The sequence below is a fragment of the Mobula birostris genome, chromosome 3, assembly GCF_030028105.1.
Source record: "Mobula birostris isolate sMobBir1 chromosome 3, sMobBir1.hap1, whole genome shotgun sequence".
NCBI classification, from domain to species: Eukaryota; Metazoa; Chordata; class Chondrichthyes; order Myliobatiformes; family Myliobatidae; genus Mobula; species Mobula birostris.
In genome coordinates this window covers 28,871,342-28,896,084 of record NC_092372.1, presented here as the reverse complement: position 1 = coordinate 28,896,084, position 24,743 = coordinate 28,871,342, and the positions used below count along the sequence as shown (strand labels likewise).

The window sequence follows — 24,743 nt, the reverse complement described above, 5'->3', positions numbered from 1 at the left end:
CAGAGATGGCAAAGGAACTGAATGCGTATTTTGCATCATTCTTCACAGTGGAAGACATCTGCAGTATACCACACGTTCAAGAGTGTCAGGGAAGAGAAGTTTGTGCAGTGAAAATTACGACTGAGGTGGTGTTCAGGAAGGTTAATGGTCTGAGGGTGGATAAATCTCCTGGACCTGATGGAATGCACCCTCGGGTTCTGAAGGAAGTAGCTGGAGAGATTGCGGAGGAATTAACTATGATCTTTCATGAATCGATAGATTCTGGCATTGTACCGGATGACTGGAAAATTGCAAATGTTACTACGCTATTTAAGAAGGGTGAGAGGCAGCAGAAAGGAAACTATAGACCTGCTAGCCTGACATCAGTGGTTGAGAAGTTGTTGGAATCGATTGTTAGGGATGAGATTACGGGGTTCCGGGAGGCATGTGACAAGATAGGCCAAAGCCAGCATGTTTTCCTAAAAGGAAAATCCTGCCTGACAAACCTACCGCATCCTTTGCTGAAATTACAAGCAAGGTAATCAAAGGAGATGCAATAGATGTGGTGTACTTGGACTTTCAGAAGGCCTTTAACAAGGTGCTGCACATGAGGCTGCTTAGCAAGATAAGATCCCATGGAATTACAGGGGAGTTACTAGTGTGGGTGGAGCATTAGCTGGTTGGCAGAAAACAGGGAGTGTAATAAAGAAATCCTATTCTGGCTGGCTGCTGGTTACCAGTGGAGTTCCACAGTGGTCGGTGTTGGGACCGCTGCTTTTTATGATGTATGTCAATGATTTGGACTATGGTATTAATGGATTTGTGGCTAAGTTTGCTGATAATACAAAGATAGGTGGAGAAGCGGGTAGTATTGAGGAAACAGAGAGCCTGCAGAGAGGCTTAGATAGTTTAGGGGAATGGTCAAAGAAGTGCTAAATGAAATACAATGGTGGAAAATGTATGGTCATGCACTTTGGTGGAACAAATAAATGGGCAGACTATTATTTAGATGGGGAGAGAATTCTAAATGTAGAGATGTAAAGGGACTTGGGAGCCCTTGTGCAGGATACCCAAAAAGTTAACCTCCAGGTTGAGTCAGTTGTGAAAAAGCAGAATGCAACGTTGGCATTCAATTCTAGAGGTATAGAATATAATAGGAGATATCAGGGGTGGTTGTTGTTGTTGTGTTTTTTTTTAAACGCAGAGTGGTGAGTGTGTGGAATGGGCTGCCGGTGACAGTGGTGGAGGCAGATATGATACAGTCTTTTAAGAGAATCCTGGACAGGTATATGGAGCTCAGAAAAACAGAGGGCTATGGGTAACCCTGGGTAATTTCTCAGGTAAGGACACATTCGGCATCGCCTTGTGGGCCGAAGGGCCTGTATTGTGCTGTAGGGTTTCTATGTTTCTATACGAGCAGGGATGCGATGTTGAGCCTTTCTAGAGCACTCATGTGACCACACTTGGAGTATTGTGTGCAGTTTTGGGCTCCTTATTTTAGAAAGGATACACTGATATTGGAGAAGGTTCAGAGAAGTTTCACGAGAACGTTTCCAGGAATGAAAGGGTTACCGTATGAGGAACGTCTGGCAGTTCTTGGGCTGTATTCCTTGGAGTTCAGGAGAATGAGGCGGGGGATCTCATTGAAACATTCTGAACCTTAATAGGCCTGAAGAGATAAGATATGGCAAAGTCATTTCCCATGGTACGGGAGTCTAGGACAAGAGGGCACAACTTCAGGATTGAAGGACATCTTTTTAAAACTGAGCTGTGGAGAAATTACAAAAACAACAGGGATTCTGCAGATGCTGGAAATTCAAGCAACACACATCAAAGTTGCTGGTGAACGCAGCAGGCCAGGCAGCACCTCTAGGAAGAGATGCAGTCGACGATTTAGGCCGAGAACCTTCGTCAGGACTAACTGAAGGAAGAGTGAGTAAGGGATTTGAAAGTTGGAGGGGGAGGGGGAGATCCAAAATGATAGGAGAAGACAGGAGGGGGAGGGATGGAGCCAAGAGCTGGACAGGTGATTGGCAAAAGGGATATGAGAGGATCATGGGACAGGAGGTCCGGGAAGAAAGACAAGTGGGGGGGACCCAGAGGATGGGCAAGGGGTATATTCAGAGGGACAGAGGGAGAAAAAGGAGAGTGAGAGAAAGAATGTGTGTATAAAAATAAGTAACAGATGGGGTACGAGGGGGAGGTGGGGCGTTAGCGGAAGTTAGAGAAGTCGATGTTCATGCCATCAGGTTGGAGGCTACCCAGACAGAATATAAGGTGTTGTTCCTCCAACCTTAGTGTGGCTTCATCTTTACAGTAGAGGAGGCCGTGGATAGACATGTCAGAATGGGAATGGGATGTGGAATTAAAATGTGTGGCCACTGGGAGATCCTGCTTTCTCTGGCGGACAGAGCATAGGTGTTCAGCAAAGTGGTCTCCCAGTCTGCGTCAGGTCTCGCCAATATATACAAGGCCACATCAAGAGCACCGGACGCAGTATACCACCCCAGCCGGCTCAAAGGTGAAGTGTTGCCTCACCTGGAAGGACTGTTTCGGGCCCTGAATGGTGGTAAGGGAGGAAGTGTAAGGGCATGTGTAGCACTTGTTCCGCTTACACGCATAAGTGCCAGGAGGGAGATCAGTAGGGAGGGATGGGGGGGACAAATGGACAAGGGAGTCGCGTAGGGAGCGATCCCTGCGGAATGCGGGGGGGGGGGAGGGAAAGATGTGCTTAGTGGTGGGATCCCGTTGGAGGTGGCGGAAGTTACGGAAAATAATATGTTGGACCCAGAGGCTGGTGGGGTGGTAGGTGAGGACCAGGGGAACCCTATTCCTAGTGGGGTGGCGGGAGGATGGAGTGAGAGCAGATGTACGTGAAATGGGGGAGATGCGCTTAAGAGCAGAGTTGATAGTGGAGGAAGGGAAGCCCCTTTCTTTAAAAAAGGAAGACATCTCCCTCGTCCTAGAATGAAAAGCCTCATCCTGAGAGCAGATGCGGCGGAGACGGAGGAATTGCGAGAAGGGGATGGCGTTTTTGCAAGAGACAGGGTGAGAAGAGGAATAGTCCAGATAGCTGTGAGAGTCAGTAGGCTTATAGTAGACATCAGTGGATAAGCTGTCCCCAGAGACAGAGACAGAAAGATCTAGAAAGGGGAGGGAGGTGTCGGAAATGGACCAGGTAAACTAGAGGGCAGGGTGAAAGTTGGAGGCAAAGTTAATAAAGTCAACGAGCTCTGCATGCGTGCAGGAAGCAGCGCCAATGCAGTCGTCGATGTAGCGAAGGAAAAGTGGGGGACAGATACCAGAATAGGCACGGAACATAGATTGTTCCACAAAGCCAACAAAAAGGCAGGCATAGCTAGGACCCATACGGGTGCCCATGGAGAAATTACTTTTGACAGAGGGTGTTAAGTTTGTGGAATTTGTTGCCACGAGCAGCTGTGGAGACCAAGTCACTGGGTGTATTTAAGGCAGAGATAGATAGGTTCTTGATTAGCCAGGGCATCAAAGGGTATAAGGTGAAGGCAGGGGAGTGGAATGGGAGAGCAGAGTCAATGGCCAAATCACCTACTTCTGCTCCTAGATCCTATGGTCTTATCATTATTTCGAGAACAGCATCTGACTTTCAGTACTCCCATAGTTATTTCCCTAGAAAACAGTTGAATACCATGGTCAATCTTAAGTCTTAGCATCTGTCAGTTTCATTTAAGAAATCCTGTATCAAGGCAGTGTAATTCATCAAACTTCTAAGAATTTTAATGTGCCACTTTAGGTATTGTTCATTGTATGCCCCTGAATACCACAATCATTCTAGTATATGCTCTGTACCTTTGTTAGGCATACTACCATTTAAAATCCATCATACACCACTGCTCACAAATATAGGAGTTAAAAACTAACCATAGCTTTGCAATACAAATCATGCAAGAAGAAACAAGCCATTTTCTAACAGCGGCTACATTTGGAAATTTCAAATCTCAGTATACCAAGCTCTACACTGGTGAAAAGATACAAAAGGAGTATTGTTGCCAGCACAACAGTGCACTGTTGAATGAACACTCATTTGTTTACCTGCCGACTTCAAGTGGCAAAGCATTTCAAGTCTGACCAGAACCAGCAGCTGAGGAAAGCTGGTGTTGGATCAAAGAATGAACTCCAGGCCCTCCACTGGGCCTTTAAGGAGTGTGAAATAATTCAAGCAGTGGGCATACACAAATCTGGAGGAAGAGTAGGGTCCTAAATGCATTAAGCCTGCCCCGTCATTCATCGCAACTGACCTCAACTCAATGTTATATATGTATAACCCCATCAATGTATAACCCCAGAAACAATGTACACAAACACAAGAAAAACTGCAGATACTGGAAATCCAAGGAAAAAGACACAAAATGCTAGAGGAACTCAGGCAGCGTCTATGGAAATGAATAAAGAGTCAACGTTTCAGGCCGAGACCCCTCCTCAGGACTGGGAGAAAAGATGAGAAGTCAGAGCAAGGAGGTGGGGGGAGGGGAGGAAGAGGAAGAAGAACATTTTACACACTTGCTTATCAAATTTCTATCTCCAACTACTTTAAGAATATCCAGAGTCTGTTCCTAACACCCTTTGAGGAATTTCCAAAGACTCAGGAAAATAAAAATTGCCACTCATCTGTCTTAACTAGACAGTATTCTGTGTTTTCTAAATGTGTTCAAAGTAAATTTATTATTAAAGTGTGTATGTCACCATATTTACCCTGAGATTCATTTTCCTGCAGGCATTTAAATTAAAGAAATACAATAGAGTTTATGAAAAGCTATAAAATCAAAGACTAAACAACATCCTCTATGCAAAGGAGGACAATAATAACCATACCAATAATACATAATAAAAGTAAATGTGTAAATAAATAATACTCAGAATATGACTTGTAGAGTCCTTGAAAGTGAGTCAACAGATTGTGGAGTCAGTCCAGTGTTCAGATGAGTAAATCTATCCAGGCTAGTTTTGGAGTCTGATGGTTTAAGGGTGAAAACAGTGCCTCATGATTCTAGATTCTTCCACTACAGCAGGGTTCTCAACCGGGGGTCCATGATCCCTTCAGTTAATGGTAAAACTCCATGGTACTAAAAAGGTTGAGAACCCCTGCACTAAAGGAAACATCCTTTCTGTCAAGTTCCCTTTTGTTTCAATCATTGTCCTTCAAATTTTCATTATCTATTGAAGACACACCCACTTGGCATCACTTTATCCAAACTACTAGTGTCGAAGTTACCCTTACCATTTGACCTTGATTACATTTTGGCACCTTGCCCTAGGCCACCTCTACACCTCTTATCACTTACTACACCCCTGAAAGATTCCTCCTTGGTGTTTCACTCGCATTTTAGTAACGTGTATCAAGGGCTCTCCAATTTATGATTAATAATGGTAGAACACAAGTACTGCAAATATAGTATATTGACTCCTGTTACAAAAGGGATAAAAATTAATAAGGGGAATCTTATACAAGGAATTAGTGAGCCCGAAACTGGAACATTGCATAGTTTTTGTGTTACTTAAGGCAGGACATGCCAAGACTCCCTAATTCTCCATTCACTAAGATACTATGACAACTGATAGCCAGCTTACCCTCTCCACATTTGATGGCTTGATTAGAAATAAAAATGTTTACGGACCCATATTTTCTGAATGTTTTGCCAGAAATACAGCAATCAATTTAATATGAGATACAGACTTGCCCTATCTATAAGCTCAATGCTTAAAAGGTAGATACAAAATCATATGCTCAGGAATAAAGTCTGAACCAATGATTTCATAAAGTACAGTCAGCCCTCCATATCTGCGGGGGTTTGGTTCCGGGACCCCCACAGATACCAAATTCCATGGATGCTCAAGACCCATATATAAAATGGCGTAGTATTTGCATATAACCTACACACATCCTCCCGTATACTTTAAATCATCTCTAGATTACTTATAATACCTAATACAATGGAAATGCTATGTAAATAGTTGTTATACTGTATTGTTTAGGGAATAAAGATGCTTTGGAGGAGGCTCAATAATACTAATGTCGGGATCTGTGCTCAAATAACGAGTGCCGGAGAGAGAACTTCCAGGTTTGTTTTCTCGATCCCGATCCGCGGTTGGTTGAATCCGCGGATGCAGAACCTGCAGATACAGAGGGCCGTCTGTACATTTAAAAATCATCTTTTTATTTAGTTAGATACATTCCCAAAGTGTTGACCTTAACTATATCCACCATACAAACTTAAAAGATTAGGATAAATTGCTTAAATTATCTTCTACAAAAAAGGAAAATCGAATTGCTATTTTAGGTATTCTGGCAGAAATTGCATTTTTGGCAAAGTTAGACCAGCTTTCTGATTTGAGTGTCAAAGATTCAGTCTCTATTTTATCGTATGTTGAAATTTGAACCTGTACTTTTATTTCCAATTAAGGGAATCTTAGCAAAATATCTCAATTACTGGAGTCACAGTACAGCAACATCAACGTCACATGGAGACAAACTAAAATTCTTTCACTGCAGCTGGAGAATGCAAGTTAAATTAATGTAACAAAAATTTGGAATTAAAAGACTAGCTTAAGAAATATGACAAGTACAAGACAATCATAAAGCACCACATAGCCTCCAATAGCCTTCTGGAAAGGAAATCCAGCCTGGTCTATCCTCATCACCAGAACCACAAATACAAGACTGGCTCTAAAATACAATTTGAAAAAGATGAGCAAACAATTGTATTATACAGCAACAAGTGGAAGGTAATAAATGTTCATATCCTGTGTAGGAAAGAAACATTAAAGGTAAGATTTTGTAAACTTAAATTTGCTTTGATACAGGTTACACTCAAGTGAAGTGTTACTTGGAAAATAAGTACTATAAATTATATGACGTTTCACAGAAGCATTACAACTATACAACTCAACACCACAAATGCTTCACTATTTAATTCATACCCAAGGTCTGGTTATTTCAATTTGTCCTACAATACAATAAATTCATTTCAACACTGAGGTTTGTGAGAATGATCCCAGGAATGAAAGGGTTACCATATGAAGAGTGTTTGATGATACTGGGCCTATCCTCATCGGAGTTGAGAAGAATGAGGGGAATCTCACTGAAGCCTATGAATATTGAAAGATCAAGACAGAGTGGACGTGGAGAGAATGTTTCCTATGGTGGAGAAGTCTAGGGATGGAGAGTACAGCCTCAGAATAGAAGGACTTCCCTTCAGAACAGAGACGAGGAAGAATTTCTTTAGATAGAGGGTGGTGAATCTGTGGAATTCATTTCCATAAACCGCCGTGGAAGCCAAGCCAAATCCATGGGTATATTTAAATTGGGGGTTTATAGCATCTTGATTCGTAAGGGTATTAAAGATTACAAAGAGCAAGCAGGACAATGGAGTTGAGAGGGCTAATAAATTAGCCATGAAAGAATGGCCGAGCAGACTCGATGGGCCAAATGGCCTAATTCTGCTCCTTGGTCTTATGATCAGTACCAAGCTATGCAATGATTCATAGGTTTAACAGTGGTTATGGATTTACATCTAAAAGTAGTAAAAGATTCTTTGGACAAAGCTCTATCTCATTGAATAATACACAGATGCTACAATAAAATTTCTAAGCTGAACTAATAAGCAAATGGCCTAAGATTCTTCTGTAATCTAATACTGCAAACGTTTGCTGATATTCTCAATATACTGCTTATTCAAGTTAAAAGTATTCCATTGACAATAAACCACAATGGAAAGAAATGGGATTAGGTTATAGTTCTCTTCACCATAGCTACATTGCAGAACTGAAAAAGAAAACTTAAAGAAGGGGTTCCCAACCTTTTATGTGCCATGGACCCCTACTATTAACTGAGGGGCCTATGAACCCCAGGTTGGGAACCCCTGCCTTAAAAGGGATCTTGCATGAAAGTATTTGGATTATTGTGGGTGATTTTAATTTTCATAAACAGGGGAACAAAACAACAAATTGACAAATAACCGGACAACCAACTCATAGAATACACTCAGTAGCCACTTTATTAAGTACCTCCTGTAACTATAAAATGGCCACTTGAGTGTATGCTTGTGGTCTTCTGCTGCTGTAGCCCATCCACTTCAAGGTTCAACATGTTGCGCATTTAGAGATGTCTTTCTGCATTCCACTGTTGTAATGCGTGGTTATTTGAGTTACTGCTGCCTTCCTCTTAGCTTGAACCAATGTGGCCATTCTCCTCGGACCTCTCTCAATAACAAGATATTTTCACCCACAGAACTACTGCTCAATGGACTTTTTTCTTTTCTCCCCCACTCCATTCTCTGTAAACAATCTTGCACCAGCAGTTTCGGAGACACTCAAACCACCCCATCTGACACCAATTATTCCACGGTCACTTAGGTCAGATTTCTTCTCCAATCAGATGTTTGGTCTGAGCAACAACTGAAACTCTTGACCTACTCTTGACTCTTGACTACATGCTTTTATGCATTAAGTAGCCTGCCACATAACTGATTAGATATTTGCATTAATGAGCAGGTGTACAGGTTTCCCTAATAAAGTGGTCACTGAATGTGTATTCTGGACAATTCCTTATGTTGTCAAACCAACCAGGGAACAGGCTACTGTTAGTTCTGATTCAGTGTCTTAACACATGATTAAAACATTTCGTCATGAACAATTCTCTGGGAAGAATAATCACAACATGATGTCTCAATTTTTAGCACCTTAAACTCAACATAAATTACAATACTATAAAGGTAGAATTCACTAAAGGAGATTGAGGAAATAGATCAATAGTTAATAATCTAGTAATAACCATCTAATTGTCTTATAAAGCATCATCATGACGTCCTTTTCCTTGTGTTCTACACTTACACTTGTTAAACCTTGAATCAACTTTGTAAACCTACTCTGCCACTCCTTACAAATTTTGTACACTTAATCACAAATAGCTTTATTCTTGTATGTACTAGTTTTTGAATTGAATCATTGTTCATACTGAATGAATTCGTTCTTACCAAAACACAACACTTTGCATTTCTCAGCATGACATTTTGTATGCCACCTATTCAAACCTTTCGTCAGCCAATGGCTTCCAAGAAGACTATAGCTCTTCTCCTCACAATTCACGACACGTTCAAGTTTTGTACCACATGTAAACTTGGAAATTATGCCCTGATCATTAGCCCAAGTTTAAGAGGTACTTAGGTAGATACTTGAACAGGCAACACACAGAAGGATATGAACTTAATGGGAACAGATGAGATTAGTGCAGTTTGACAGAGCAGGTCAGCATGGAGGTGGTACGCTGAAGGACTCATTTCAATGCTCGATGACTCTACCCCTAAATAATGAATGAACTGACAGATGTTGCACATTAATCACCATGACTACAGAATAATTAGGTCAGACCCTTGCTGGACGAACTATTAAGCAACATTTAAACATGTACAAACACAGTCTGCATTATTGTTCTTCTCCAGTAGGTCTGCCAATGTAAATCTCACTCTTCATCTCAGTATATTGAGCACATACATCTCAAGTGCACACTGTAGCCACTCTATTAGGTACACCTGCTCGCTAAAGGAAATACCTCATCAGCCAATCGTGTAACAGCAACTCAGTGCACAAAAGCATGGCCAAGAGGTTCAGATGTTGTTCAAACCAAACATCAGAAGAGGGAAGAAATTTGATCTAAGTGATTTTGACCATAGAAAGGTGCCAGGCAGGGTGATCTCCTGGGACAGTCTCTAGAGTTCACAGAGAAAGGTACAATAAACAAAAAAAAAAAACAACAATCCAATGAGCAGCAGTTTTCTGGTCTAAAAAGCCTTGTTAATGAGAGAAATCAGAAGAGAATGGCTGGACTGGTTCAAGCTGATAGGAATGGAACACTAATTCAAGTAACTATGCATTACAACAGTAGTGTCCAGAACAGCACCCGTGAACTCACAGCGCGTCGAACCTTGAAGTGGATGGGCTACAGCAGCAGAAAACCACAAATATACACTGAGTGGCCACCTTATTAGGTACAGGAGGTATCTAATAAAGTGGCCTCTCAGTATGCATTCAATACATTTATCAGCATATTTGCCATAGAAAAATCAGATGGACTGAAAATTAGAACATTTCCTTTCAGAACTAACAAAGCCAAAAAAAAAAAAAATTCAAAGCTGATCATTGGTTGAGCTATTTTCAGTTGCATGTAGCTGTACTAGTTCAGGAAATTTGATCCGCTAATTTAGGGAAGCTTTAGCTCTAGAAGACATCTACATTTTGCAGAAACTATTTAAAGCTATGTTTTAAAGTGACTAAAATACAATTTGAGTGAGCAGTGAGTCTCAACCTTGTGTGAATAAAACCAAATAATTTTTACTTATCCTCATGAAAGAGAAGGGAAATGATATGTTTGAGATAGGTAGGTAGACAGCGTTACCACTATGAAAATAATTCAAGAAACTTCAGTAATGTTCTAATGGGCCGAAGGAATTTCTTGTTAATTAGCTTTTGTTGTCAATTTTGTGGAGCAATCAATAGCTTAATATTTAAAAAAGAACTTGTGTTTATTGAGGCTCCATGTTAGAGAATTAAACCCAAGGTCTAGCTGGGGTACAAAGCATTCTTTTTGATCTCCTTCACCTGTGTATCAAGATACAGGACTGTCCAAAAGTCTTAGGCACATAAAACAATTCTGTGAAGTGAAGGTGCTTTCAAAAATTTGAAAATAAAATTTCTAAATATCAAAAATTACACTAATCAAACAGTAAAAAATACTGTAAATCAAATCAATTATTTGATATGATCACCCTTTGCCTTCAAAACAGCATCATTCTCTTAAGTATACTGTTGTACAGTTTTATTAGAAAATCGGCTGGTAAGTTGTTCCAAGCATCTTGGGAGAACTTCTCACAGTTCTTCTACAGACTTTGCCTGTCTCGTTTGCATCTGCCTCTCCAAATAATCCCAGACATTGAGTTCAGAGCCCTGTGGAGGCTATACCATTTGAAACCTGGTGCTTAAAGACTTATACACAGTACTGTCATACTCGGAGGTCATGGTTCACTTATAGGATGGCACACAAGCTATTTACGGGTTGAGCTGTTGGTGTACGTTCAATGTTCCAGACTGTGCAACAAAGGTTATACTGTTGGAAAACAAACACACCACAGATCTCTTATCCAATAAGCATTATAATATGAACCCACAAGGATACAGAGAACTGTGTGTCCATTCTTAATACTTTTAGGACTGAGGTGCAAGTCAAATGCATCTGGACATCCCAGCTGGGAGTGGGAAGAAATCACATTCACCACGTGAATAAATAGAAATGTTCTTAAACTGCAACATTTAAGAACATTTTTAAGGCAAGGCTTTGTGGATCAATGCAGCATTTAAAGCATGAAGCTCAAATCTGGAAGAAAAATATTCATGTTTATTCAGAGCGAGAACTTTACCTAGAACATTTAAAAATACTAAATTACACCATGTAGCCTTACCTAGTACAAGTGGATAAGGAAAGTTTCAAGGCTTCCACACTTTCAATCAAGAAGACAGGCTTCTCCAGCTTTGGCTCTGAGTAAAGAAAATAAAAATAGTTAATTTTAAATGCTTCCTCTTCAAATCACAGGCAGTACAGTTCTGAATGTCATTTTCAATGTCCAATGGAAAAAGAGGTACAAAGTTGTGGTCATAATTTTAATCATTCTTATTTTACCCTTTATTCTCCAACATTCCAAGAAATAAAGAACTAACAATACAACAAAGATACACAGGCCTTTCAGCCCAAAGATCCATGCTTGTCCCACTTCTCCTCATCCAGCTTGTTCCACTTTCATGCCATCAGCCCATATCCCTCTGAACCCCAACTCTCAATGTATCTACAGTGGTGTTAGAAAGTTTGTGAACCCTGTAGAATTTTCTCTATTTCTGCATAAATATGACCTAAAATTTGATCAAATCTTCATGCAAGTCCAAAAAGGTAAAGAAAACTCAACTGAATAAATAACATAAAAAAAACCAGAATACTTGTTCACTTATTTATGAAGAAAATGATCTAATATTACATGTATTTGTTGGAAGAAGTACATGAGTCTCTGGGATAATGACATCTGCAAAAGCTATTTGGAATTAGGTGTTCTAATCAATGAGATGAGATTGGATGTATGGGTCGTAGAGGTGCCCTGCCCGATAAAAAAGGCTAAGTCAGGTTACTGTCAGAGCCTGCTCTTCTCAAGAAAGATTTGTTTATGTGTACCATGCCTCAATCAAAACAACTTTCACAGGACCTTGTAGGAAGAATTGTAGAGATACATCAAACATTTCTAAAGACTTGAGAGTTCATCGGTCCACAGTGAGAGAAATTGTCTACAAATGGAGGAAACTCAGTACTGTTGCTACTCTCCCGAGGAGTGGGCATGCTGCAAAGATCACACAATGTGCAATGCTGAAGGAGGTGAACAAAAACACAAGGGTAACAGCAAAAGACCTGCAGAAATCTCTAGAACTTGCTGAAGTCTCTGTTCATGTGTCCACTGTAAGAAAAACACTGAACATGAATAGTGTTCATGGAAGGACACCACAGAAAAAACCACTGCTCTCCAAAAAAAAAATTGCTAAAAATCTCAAGTTTGCAAAATACCATCCAGATGTTCTACAATGCCTCTAGGACAATGATCTGTGGACAGATGAGAAAAAAGTTGAACTTTTTGACACAAATGCACATTGCTATGTTCAGAGGAACAAAGGCACTGCACACCAACAACAAAACCTCATCCCAACTGTGGAGCTTGGTGGAAGGAGCATCGTGGTTTGGGGCTGATTTGCTGCTTCAGGGCCTGGGGAGCTTGCAATCATTGAGGGAACAATGAATTCAAAATTTTATCCATATATTTACAGGAGAATGTCAGGGTAGCAGACTGTTACCTGAGGCTTAATAGAAGTTGGATAATGCAACAAGACAATGATCCGAAACACAAGGGTAAATCAACAACAGAATGGTTTAAAAAGAAGAAAATTAGTGTTTTGGAATGGCTGAGTCAAAGTACTGACCTTAATCCTATAGAAATGTTTCAGAAGGACCTGAAGCAAGCAGTTCGTGCAAGGAAGCCAACCAACATCCCAGAGTAAAGCAGTTTTGTAAAGAGGAAAGGCCTAAAATTCCTGCAAGCTGGTGTACAAGCCTGCTCAACAGTTACTGGAAACTTTAGTTTTTGCCATACAAGGGAGTCACACCAGTTACTGAAAGCAAGGGTTCACAGACTTTTTCCAATAAATACATGTAATATTGAATAATTTTTCCTCAATAAATAAACTAACAAGTATCATGTTTTGCGCTACTTATTTAATTGGATTCTCTTCATCTAGTTTTAGGACTTAAGTGAGATCTGATCACATTTTTGGTCGTATTTATGCAGAAACAGAGAAAAATTCTACCGCATTCACTAAGTTTCTAGCAGCACTGTAAGTGTTTCTTAAATGATACTATTGCACCTGGCTTAACCACTTCTTCTGACAGCTGGTTCCATATATTCACTACCTTCCGCTTGAAAAATTCCCCCCACCCCCATTCCTTTTTATATCTTTCCCTGAGTTTTGAATTCCCCTACCTTAGGGAAAAGACTTATCATCCAGCTTATAAATGTACTCATTTCTGCATTTTCTATATTCTAAGGAATAAAGACTGAGCTTTGGCCAACCTCGCCCTACAATTTTGGCCCTGAGGCCCTGGCAACATCTTCATATTTTCTGTACTTTTTCCCAGTTTAACCACAGTTTTCCTATAACAGGTTGATAAAAACTGTACACAGTACTCCAAGTGCAACCACCCCAACAACTTGTATAACTGCAACATGACGTCACAATTGAGCACAGTAATATAGGTCCTACTTATTTAAAATGCCAAATTTATGGTGCCATAAGAGCAGTTTACATAATAATTCCCATTGATTAACAGATTCAAAGTACATTTATTGTCAACGCATGCAGTGTACAATCCTGAGATTTGTCTTCCAACAGACAGCCATGAAACAAAGAAAACCATGCAATCTATTCAAAGAAAAACATCAAACCCCCTCCCCCCCACACACACACAAAAAACAAATCACACAAGCAGCAAAAAGAGTGGGGAAAAAAAAAACAGAATATAAAACAGCAAATCTAAAGAATGCAGGCATTTTCAGTTCAGTTCAATCTAGTGCTGTGTTGTTCGTTTTCGGGAGGCTGTCCCAATCAAAATCGCCCAAATAATAGTAATTAAATTATCACATTTGACAAACAATATTAAGCTTTTCACAAAGTGCTGGTCTGTTTTCCCTCAAAATACACCTTTCCAAGATTGTACACCTTTTTAAGGTTTTCAGCATTTTTCATAGAGAATTTATGCTCAAGTGATGTTTTGCTGGTGAATGTTGCACCTCTGATGCTCTGTGCCTGCAACACTGCTGCAACTCAGCTTCTGATTGCACCTGTACAGACAAGCGTTTATGCACATGCCAATAAACTCAACTTTGGCTTTGAATGCTATATGCAGCTCCTTAATGCATGTTGCAAATGGTGGAGGGGGGGGGTCAGCAAATTCGAGGATACTCAGATCAAATTGCAAGTCGAGTGAATGAGGCTCAGAACCAATGTGAGACTCACTTCCGTTTCTGATAACATGCTATTATTATCATATGTTAGTAACCACCCTGCATAACTTGTAGAAAATGATTCCATTTATTGACGCTGTACAAAGACAGCCAATCAACATAATGCACAGCTATATAAAAAGAGAACATTTTATCTTATTTTGAGATACAGTACAGTAACAGCCCAAGGAACCTACACCACCCGAGTTATAGCCATATGACCAATTAACCAACCAACCCATATGGCAGGAAACCAGAGCACCCGGAGGAAACCACAGGGTCACGTACCAACTGCTTATAGCGGTGGAACTGAACTCGGGTTGCTGGTACTGTAATAACTTCACACTAATGACTACGCTACACTGCCCACCCACAGTGCCGCAAACTGCTGAAATGCTACAGAAAACGCTGCAAATAATCAGCTCCAAGTTCCAGCTCCACACTCTTAATATTTTTCTCCCTCTACAGATGCAAACGAGTTGCTGATCAATTCCTGATTTTCAACCTTTATTTCAGATTTCCCTCAAGGTGCAGTTATTGGCTTTTCAACATTGGATGACCTTGCCCAAATCTCCACCCACCCCAAAGAAATGAGGGATACAAAATCACTCTCATCCTTCCAACTCTCTTCCCAATGTTTAGAAACATAGAAAATAGGTGGAGTAGGCCATTCGGCCCATCTAGCCTGCACCGCCATTCAATATGATCATGGCTGATCATCCAACTCACAACTCTGTACCAGTCTTCCCCCCATACCCCCTGATCCCTTTAACCACAAGGGCCATATCTAACTCCCTCTTAAATATAGCCAGTGAACTGGCCTCAAATGTTTCCTGTGGCAGAGAATCCACAGATTCACCACTCTCTGTGTGAAGAAGTTTTTCCTAATCTTGGTCCTAAAAGGCTTCCCCTTTATCCTCAAACTGTGACCCCTCGTTCTGGACTTCCCCAACATCGGGAACAATCTTCCTGCATCTAGCCTGTCCAATCCCTTTAGGATTTTATATATTTCAATAAGATCCCCCCTCAATCTTCTAAATTCCAACAAGTATAAGCCTAGTCGATCCAGTCTTTCATCATATGAAAGTCCTGCCATCCCAGGAATCAATCTGGTGAACCTTCTTTGTACTCCCTCTATGGCAAGGATGTCTTTCCTCAGATTAGGGGACCAAAACTGCACACAATACTCCAGGTGTGGTTTCACCAAGGCCTTGTACAACTGCCGTAGTACCTCCCTGCTCCTGTGCTCGAATCCTCTTGCTATGAATGCCAGCATACCATTCGCCTTTTTCACCGCCTGCTGTACCTGCATGCCCACTTTCAATGAGTGGTGTATAATGACACCCAGGTCTCATTGCACCTCCCCTTTTCCTAATTGGCCACCATTCAGATAATAATCTGTTTTCCTGTTTTTGCCACCAAAGTGGATAACCTCACATTTATCCACATTAAATTGCATCTGCCATGAATTTGCCCACTCACCTAACCTATCCAAGTCACCCTGCATCCTCTTAGCATCCTCCTCACAGCTAACACTGCCGCCCAGCTTTGTGTCATCTGCAAACTTGGAGATGCTGCATTTAATTCCCTCATCTAAGTCATTAATATATATTGTAAACAACTGGGGTCCCAGCACTGAGCCTTGCGGTACCCCACCAGTCACTGCCTGCCATTCTGAAAAGGTCCCATTTATTCCCACTCTTTGCTTCTTGTCTGCCAACCAATTCTCTATCCACATCAATACCTTACCCCCAATACCGTGTGCTTTAAGTTTCCACACTAATCTCCTGTGTGGGACCTTGTCAAAAGCCTTTTGAAAATCCAAATATACCACATCCGCTGGTTCTCCCCTATCCACTGTACTAGTTACATCCTCAAAAAATTCTATGAGATTTGTCAGACATGATTTCCCTTTCACAAATCCATGCTGACTTTGTCCGATGATTTCACCACTTTCCAAATGTGCTGTTATCACATCTTTGAAAGTGACTCTAGCATTTTCCCCACCACTGATGTTAGGCTAACCGGTCTATAATTCCCCGGTTTCTCTCTCCCTCCTTTTCCAAAAAGTGGGGTTACATTAGCCACCCTCCAATCCTCAGGAACTAGTCCAGAATCTAAAGAGTTTTGAAAACTTATCACTAATGCATCCACTATTTCTTGGGCTACTTTCTTAAGCACTCTGGGATGCCGACCATCTGGCCCTGGAGATTTATCTGCCTTTAATCCCTTCAAGTTACCTAACACCACTTCCCTACTAACATGTATTTCCCTCAGTTCCTCCATCTCACTGGACCCTCTGTCCCCTACTATTTCCAGAAGATTATTTATGTCCTCCTTAGTGAAGACAGAACCAAAGTAACTATTCAATTGGTCTGCCATGTCCTTGCTCCCCATAATCAATTCACCTGTTTCTGTCTGTAGGGGACCTACATTTGTCTTAACCAATCTTTTTCTTTTCACATATCTATAAAAGCTTTTACAGTCAGTTTTTATGTTCCCTGCCAGTTTTCTCTCATAATCTTTTTTCCCTTCCTAATTAAGCCCTTTGTCCTCCTCTGCTGGACTCTGAATTTCTCCCAGTCCTCAGGTGAGCCACTTTTTCTGGCTAATTTGTATGCTTCTTAATTGGAATTGATACTATCCCTAATTTCCCTTGTCCGCCACGGGTGCACTACCTTCCTTGATTTATTCTTTTGCCAAACTGGGATGAACAATTGTTGTAGTTCATCCATGCGATCTTTAAATGCTTGCCATTGCATATCCACCGTCAACCCTTTAAGTATCATTTGCCAGTCTATCTTAGCTAATTCATGCCTCATACCTTCAAAGTTACCCTTCTTTAAGTTCAGAACCTTTGTTTCTGAATTAACTATGTCACTCTCCATCTTAATAAAGAATTCCACCATATTATGGTCACTCTTACCCAAGGGGCCTCTCACGACAAGATTGCTAATTAACCCTTCCTCATTGCTCAATACCCAGTCTAGAATAGCCTGCTCTCTAGTTGGTTCCTCGAAATGTTGGTTCGAAAAACCATCCCGCATACATTCCAAGAGATCCTCTTCCTCAGCACCCTTACCAATTTGGTTCACCCAATCTATATGTAGATTGAAGTCACCCATTATAACTGCTGTTCCTTTATTGCACACATTTCTAATTTCCTGTTTAATACCATCCCCAAACTCACTACTACTGTTAGGTGGCCTGTACACAACTCCCATCAGCGTTTTCCGCCCCTTAGTGTTATGCAGCTCTACCCATATCGATTCCACATCCTCCCGGCTAATGTCCTTCCTTTCTATTGCGTTAATCTCCTCTCTAACCAGCAATGCTACCCCACCTCCTTTTCTTCCATGTCTATCCTTCCTGAATATTGAATATCCCTGAATGTTGAGCTCCCATCCCTGGTCACCCTGGAGCCATGTCTCTGTGATCCCAATTATATCATATTCATTAATAACAATCTGCACTTTTAATTCATCCATCTTGTTACGAATGCTCCTTGCATTGACACACAAAGCCTTCAGGCTCGCTTTTACAATACTCTTAGCCCTTATATAATTATGTTGAAAAGTGGCCCTTTTTGATTTTTGCCCTGGATTTGCTGGCCTGCCACATTTACTTTTCACCTTACTACTTTTTGCTTCTACCTTCATTTTACACCCCTCTGTCTCTCTGCACTTGTTCCCATCCCCCTGTTTTGAACTAACCTCCTCTCTCCTAGTCTCTTTAATTTGATTCCCACCCCCCAACCATTCTAGTTTAAAGTCACCTCAGTAGCCCTCGCAAATCTCCCTGCCAGGATATTGGTCCCCCAAGGATTCAAGTGTAACCCATCCTTTTTGTACAGGTCATACCTACACCAAAAGAGGTCCCAATGATCCAAAAATATGAATCCCTGCCCCCTGCTCCAATCCCTCAGCCACACATTTATCCTCCACCTCATTGCATTCCTACTCTCACTGTCCCGTGGCACAGGCAGTAATCCCGAGATTACTACCTTTGTGGTCCTTTTTCTCAACTCCCTTCCTAACTCCCTATATTCTCCTTTCGGGACCTCTTCCCTTTTCCTACCTACGTCACTGGTACCTATATGTACCACGACCTCTGGCTCCTCACCCTCCCACTTCATGATATCTTGGACGCGATCAGAAATATCCTGGACCCTGGCACCCGGGAGACAAACTACCATCCGGGTCTCTGGACTGCGTCCACAGAATCGCCTATCTGACCCCCTTACTATCGAGTCCCCTATTACTACTGCCCTCCTCTTCCTTTCCCTATCCTGTTCTGACAATATTTCTTAATTTCTTTTTGTTGAATACTTCAATTGGAACTTCCCCCCCTACTGTCCAGATGATGCATTCCACAATATAATCAGGGAGATTCAGAAATAATAATAGTGAATACAGCTTCACCACCTTCAAAAACCATCAACTCAGATACAAGCACCATTTACTTTATTAAGGCAGAGAAACCCTCTAGCAGTGCAAAAACAAAACTGTTTCATGCCCAGCTTTAAAATAGGTTATTGCAGTTCGAAACTTATGTTTGCTACCTAATTCTACCGTAAGTATTCATCTGAAATTAAGATTTTTCAGAAACATCATAAACAAGATTTTGGAAATTTTGAGCAACACACACAAAATGTTGGAGGAACTCAGCAGTTCAGGCAGCATCCTTACAGGGGAATAAACTATCACCATTTCAGGCCGAGACCCTTCATCGGGACTGGAAAGGAAGAGGGCAGAAGGCAGTATAATAAGCTGGGGGAAGGGGGGGAAGTAAGTGAGAGGAAAAGTGGGTGGGTGGGGTTGGGGCAATGAAGAAAGAAGCTGGGAGGTGACAGGTGGAAGACTTAGAGGGCTAGAGGAGGGGGAACCTAATAGGAAAGGACAGTGTTCTATGGAAGGAAAGGAAAGGAGGATGGGAACTCAAGGGAGGTGATGGACTGGTGAGGGGAAACAGAATGGGGAATGGAAAAAAGAAAGAAAGGAGGGAGAAGAGGGAAATTACTGGAATTTAGAGAAATCAACACGCAGACCATCAGGTTGGAGGCCACCCAGAGGAAATACAAGTACCATTATCCTGTGTTGATATCTGTTAAGCAACACACATCAAAGTTGCTGGTGAATGCAGCAGACCAGGCAGCATCTCTAGGAAGAGCTACAGTCGACGTTTCCGGCCGAGACCCTTCGTCAGGACTAACATTTGTTTGTTAACAACTAACAAATAACAAATAATATTTGTTAATGTGGTTACTTGCTAAAACTGAAGAGCTCTCTTCTGCCCTTCCTGTTCAGCCCGAGATGTGATGTCAGATGTATTACCATGCAAAATCCATACCCTTGGCACACTCATTCAATATCACAGATCAGCTGGTCCGGTATCCTGGCTCCATAACAAAGTTGGACTGAGCAGTGCATTTAATTAGCAATGTAACTTAGAAGATTTGAAAGAACACAGTGTTATCTTAGATCTAGTGTTTCTGCATATTATTAGGCTCAAAAATAGAAGCCACCAATATACGTTTGCATCTCTAAAGGCATTAAATATGCTTAAGTGGCTTTAAAACTCTAGTCTACAAGCTGGTTATTCTGACAGCATTCAACGGCTCATGTTTGTATCGTGGCTTTCAAAGCATTTTAAAGAAAATTACTTGTGAAGGCCAGTCACTGCTGCAATGCAGAAAGTATGTTCCCTTGTGAATGTCTGCACTAAAAGTGATCCCACCCCATCTCATGTTTTGCATTATTTTGCCACAGGCAGAGATCTACAAGATGGTATAAGCCTTTACAGCGTGTCACCTTCAATATATTTTCAAACTTCCAACAGTTTAAACCATTATGTAATGTGAGAGAATCCCACGATATGTCTTGACCGTGCACTGTGCAGGGAGGAGCTTTAGAAATTACTAAGTGCCAAACACTGAAGTAAACAGCAATAATTTTGTTATGCATCAAAAAAAAAGTACACTCCCGGCTGGATGATAGGTAATTGCTTTCGCCATTACACATTCCATAGCATAGTTTGTCTGTTCCTTACTCCCTGAATGAGCAGTACACTTGGAATGCCTCCGTAGGAACTGATTCGCTGGCATTTGATTAGTTTGACCACTAACAATGCAGTCACTTCCTGCTTTAACCAGCATTCCTTAAAAGGAAATAATTCACCAGAGGAGGAGCAGGATCTGGTGCAACTGAGTTGTGTCTTTTTTCCAGAAGAGTACTTTGTCTTATAATAAAATGCTCTCCCCCACTGCTACAGTTTACAATGTGGATTTAGCTTTGAGAAAAAAAATGGCTTCCACATTCCCCACTAATGTAGTACTGAGAAGTTAAATTTTCAAGTAGGTGAATAGTTGCTTCTAAATTATCACAGTTGTTTTTAGTTTGATAAGATGCATCAACAAAAAAAAATGCAGACCAAAAACATCTGAAATATGCTTGTTGCCAGAGTCCAGAAATATGTTGTACGTTACTGCAAACTAGAAACAATCATGCCATTCTCTTTAGAAATACATTGAGCATGGACATTGTTGGCAATGCATCTTTTAAATGCCTTGCAGAATAATTCACCAAGAAAATCATTACAGGGTGTAATTCGTATTTACACTGGATCATTACTTATTACTGCAATCAAATTGTACAAAACTGCCTTTTATGGATCTGAAGAGGAGAGCAGGATAGTTTTCTTTAAATGTCACCAATACAAATGGTGCACTTCCACATTTTAGTGAAGGAAGTGAACTAAATGTGACTAAATTAGGACTAAATTAGTTTGCCCAGTTGAGCATATCTATGTAAGCATGAGTGTGCTGGCTCTTGTGTGCCAGTCTGTATTTGCAGATTAAAGTAGACACAAGACAGCAGACACTTAATCACACAACCTTTTCTTCAACCTACACACACAAAATGCTGGTGGAACGCAGCAGGCCAGATAGCATCATTAGGAAGAAGCACAGTCGACGTTTCGGGCCGAGACCCTTTGTCAGGACTAACTGAAAGAAGAGATAGTAAGAGATTTGAAAGTGGGAGGGGGAGGGGGAAGATCCTAAATGATAGGAGAAGACAGGAGGGGGAGGGAGGGAGCTAAGAGCTGGAAAGTTGATTGGCAAAAGGGATTCAAGGCTGGAGAAGGGAGAGGATCATGGGACAGGAGGCCTAGGGAGAAAGAAAGGGGGAGGGGAGCGCCAGAGGAAGATGGAGAGCAGGCAAGGAGTTATTGTGAGAGGGACAGAGAGAGAAAAAAATTCTATCATTCATGCCTTTGTTACTCTGAACAAGATGCGAGATAGTTTTCGACTGGAGTTTTGCTTTCTGGCAACGTGGAGCAGGAATTCCACCCAGGAGCTGTTGTCCATTCTCCCAGTCTGCTTATTGACAGGCACATCTATCCACACACATGAAAACCCCCTCAACCTAATCCTTGGCTTCCTTTGGTGACTTTGACACCTGTAAATTCCCATGACAGAAGTACCAGAATTTGTCATGTTTGTCATATTAATCAGAATTACAGACAGGGCCCACAGGATAATGAATCGACAGTGAACTTCTGTCAAATAAATATTCTGAGGTGGCAAAATCAATGACGTGATGTTCTACTCAACAGAATGGTGTTTTGAGTGATGTGGGCACTTTGAAGACCCACAGTGAACCCTATCACAGAGATACCATGCAAATCACAAGCTCAAAGTACTGCAACTTTTAAGACCCATGTTTAAACGTGGCTTAGGAACAGCAGATTAGACCCCAGAGTGACACCAAATGCAGCTGCACATTGGTGCAAGTCCCAAGCAAAGCACCAGATGAAGGATCTTGATCTGAAATGTCAACTCTCCCTCTCCCTCCATAGATGCTGACTGACATGCTGGAGTTGCTCTAGCTCATTGCATGTTGCTCGAGGAGTAGGAACATCCTGGTTAATTCATTAGAAGCTGCTCTCTAATGGTTACCTCAAAGTATCTTACTCTGACAGAGCATATCCACTCAACTGACTACCAACATAAAAGGGCCAAACTCTCTACAAAATACAGAAGATCCAAAGTGCTCAACAGCACGACTGAAGTAAATAAAACCTTGATGTTTAATTAAAAAACTAAAGTTTGAAATTCAAAAAAAACTAGAAACACTCATATGAGGCAGGATCTCTGGAAAGAAAAAAAGAGTGTATCACAAACGAGAAAATCTACGGATGCTGGAAATCTAAAGGAATGCACACAATACGCTGGAGGAACTCAGCAGACCAGGCAGCACCTATGGAAAAGGGGAAACAGTCGTTCTTTCAGGCTGAGAGCCTTCATCAGAACTGGAAAGAAGGAAGAAGGAGTCAGACGAAGGAGGTGAGGGAGGGGAGGAAGAAGTATGAGGTGGTAGGTGATTGGTGAAACCAGGAGAGGGGGAGGAGTGAAAGTAAAGAGCTAGAAAGTTGATTGGTGAAAGAGACAAAGGGGTGGAGAAGGGGGAATCTGGTAGGAGGTGTGAGAAAACAGTGGAAGAAAGGGAATAGAGTGAATGTTTCATGTCAAAGACCCTGAGACTTAATGATTGGAAGGTGGCAGTGATGCTCTGCATAAACAAGGCCCTGATGACTACAATGAGGGAAGAATGTTCAAATAATAGCTGCACATATGTGGCTGGTCCCTAAAATGTAGAACATAAAAGATGTACATAGCACCGTGGGTACAAAAAGCATTAAGACAATGTGGAGTTGTGTGCTTTATTATAAATAACTTGTCCTAGGAAAGGAATGCTGAGCCAAGAGAAAATGGAACAAAGTCATCAAAATAATGCCCCAGATGTAAATTTTGTGGAAGACCAAGTAAACTTTTGATTTGATTCCACAAGACTAGACGAAAGGGTTGATGTGGTTTGTGATCTGCTTCACAGCATGACTCATGTAAAAGATTAGACATAATACCATAAATTCATGAGCTTACGAACATCTCTGGAAGGGTAAAGATCGCAAATACATCACATTACAAACTGTTCATTTAATATCAAGTAGAACCATATCAGCAGAATATTTTCTTCTAAGGCACATTCTCAACCAATACGAGCGGATACAGCCACTCCAAGTGCAGCAGCAGGGGAGCCATCTTTTGCGACCTTTCCCCACAGAACGTCTGTAGCAGCTGCAGCACTTCACCACGTCACTCCGCTTAAAGCTCTGGACCTTTGAACATTTCAGCCAGTGTGGACAACTACTTGAACTGAGAAGCCAGAAGATTTCAGACAATCAAGGCACATCTATCACAGCGCTGATAATCTTCCAGTATCGTTTTTCTCAGTGTGCGTGCCTGGGAACCAAGCACCATGTTCTGCAGCTGCACAAGGTGAACCTTCACAAAGGCCCCTGCCTCCCTTTCCAAACCTTTCCGGCAAACGCACATTCAGAAGGAAATTACTGATAGTCTCTTGCCCTTCGTAAGGATCTGACAGGGAGAACCCTTTTCACCACCAAGCAAACTGCCAGCCAGCAGTGTAGTAGCATGAGCATCAGACATCGAGGCGAATGGTCCAAAGCTCGAATCTGGCCGGCGCCTTGCCCACTTTCCATCCGTGCTGGGTTAAGCGTTAAGCTAGCAACTCAGCTTCATAAACAAACAGTCAAATGTTACAGAAATGGCAAAATAGAATGCTGCTCAATGCACCACAAGGTGCGAGAAGGGAACTACAACAAATCAGAACTTGGCACACGGTTGATTGTTTTTTTTTGGCATGTGACAGCATGCATACGCGTCTGTGCATGTGCGTCTGCGTGTGTCCGTGCATGTATCCGTGATGATGTCTTTTTCATGGCTTTTACAAGGCGCGGAGCGAGAGAGAGACTGTGTAGTGCGCCACTCCTCACACAGACATTTTCGCAGTATTTTCCCTTTATTTTACGAGGTCGAGTTGCGATCTTGACACTCAACCCGGCACAGATGGAAAGCGTACTCAGGAGCGGACCCAAATGGTTTCGAACCCGGGAACCTCCGCCCCCGGGTCCAGCGCCGATGTCATTGTGCCACCAGCCGACCCGCGGTTGATTGTTCTAGTTATGAGACACTCTAGCACCAAAAGGGTCACTTATGTCATAGCACATGTGAATTCCGGATTCAAGATTGTTTAACATCATTTCCAGTAAATAACAGCAAAGGAG

The 24,743-nt window shown here is 41.5% G+C and overlaps 1 protein-coding gene across 2 annotated transcripts in view; it reads right to left on the bottom strand.

The window, feature by feature from the left end:
- The window catches only part of tln1 (talin 1), a 237,027-nt gene that overhangs the window by 137,624 nt on the left and 74,660 nt on the right, over positions 1 to 24,743 (bottom strand). For both annotated transcript variants that reach the window (XM_072252383.1, XM_072252384.1), the window contains exon 2: positions 11,469 to 11,544. The gene's annotated coding sequence lies outside the window, so the exon portion shown is untranslated. The remainder of the gene's footprint in view (positions 1 to 11,468; positions 11,545 to 24,743) is intronic.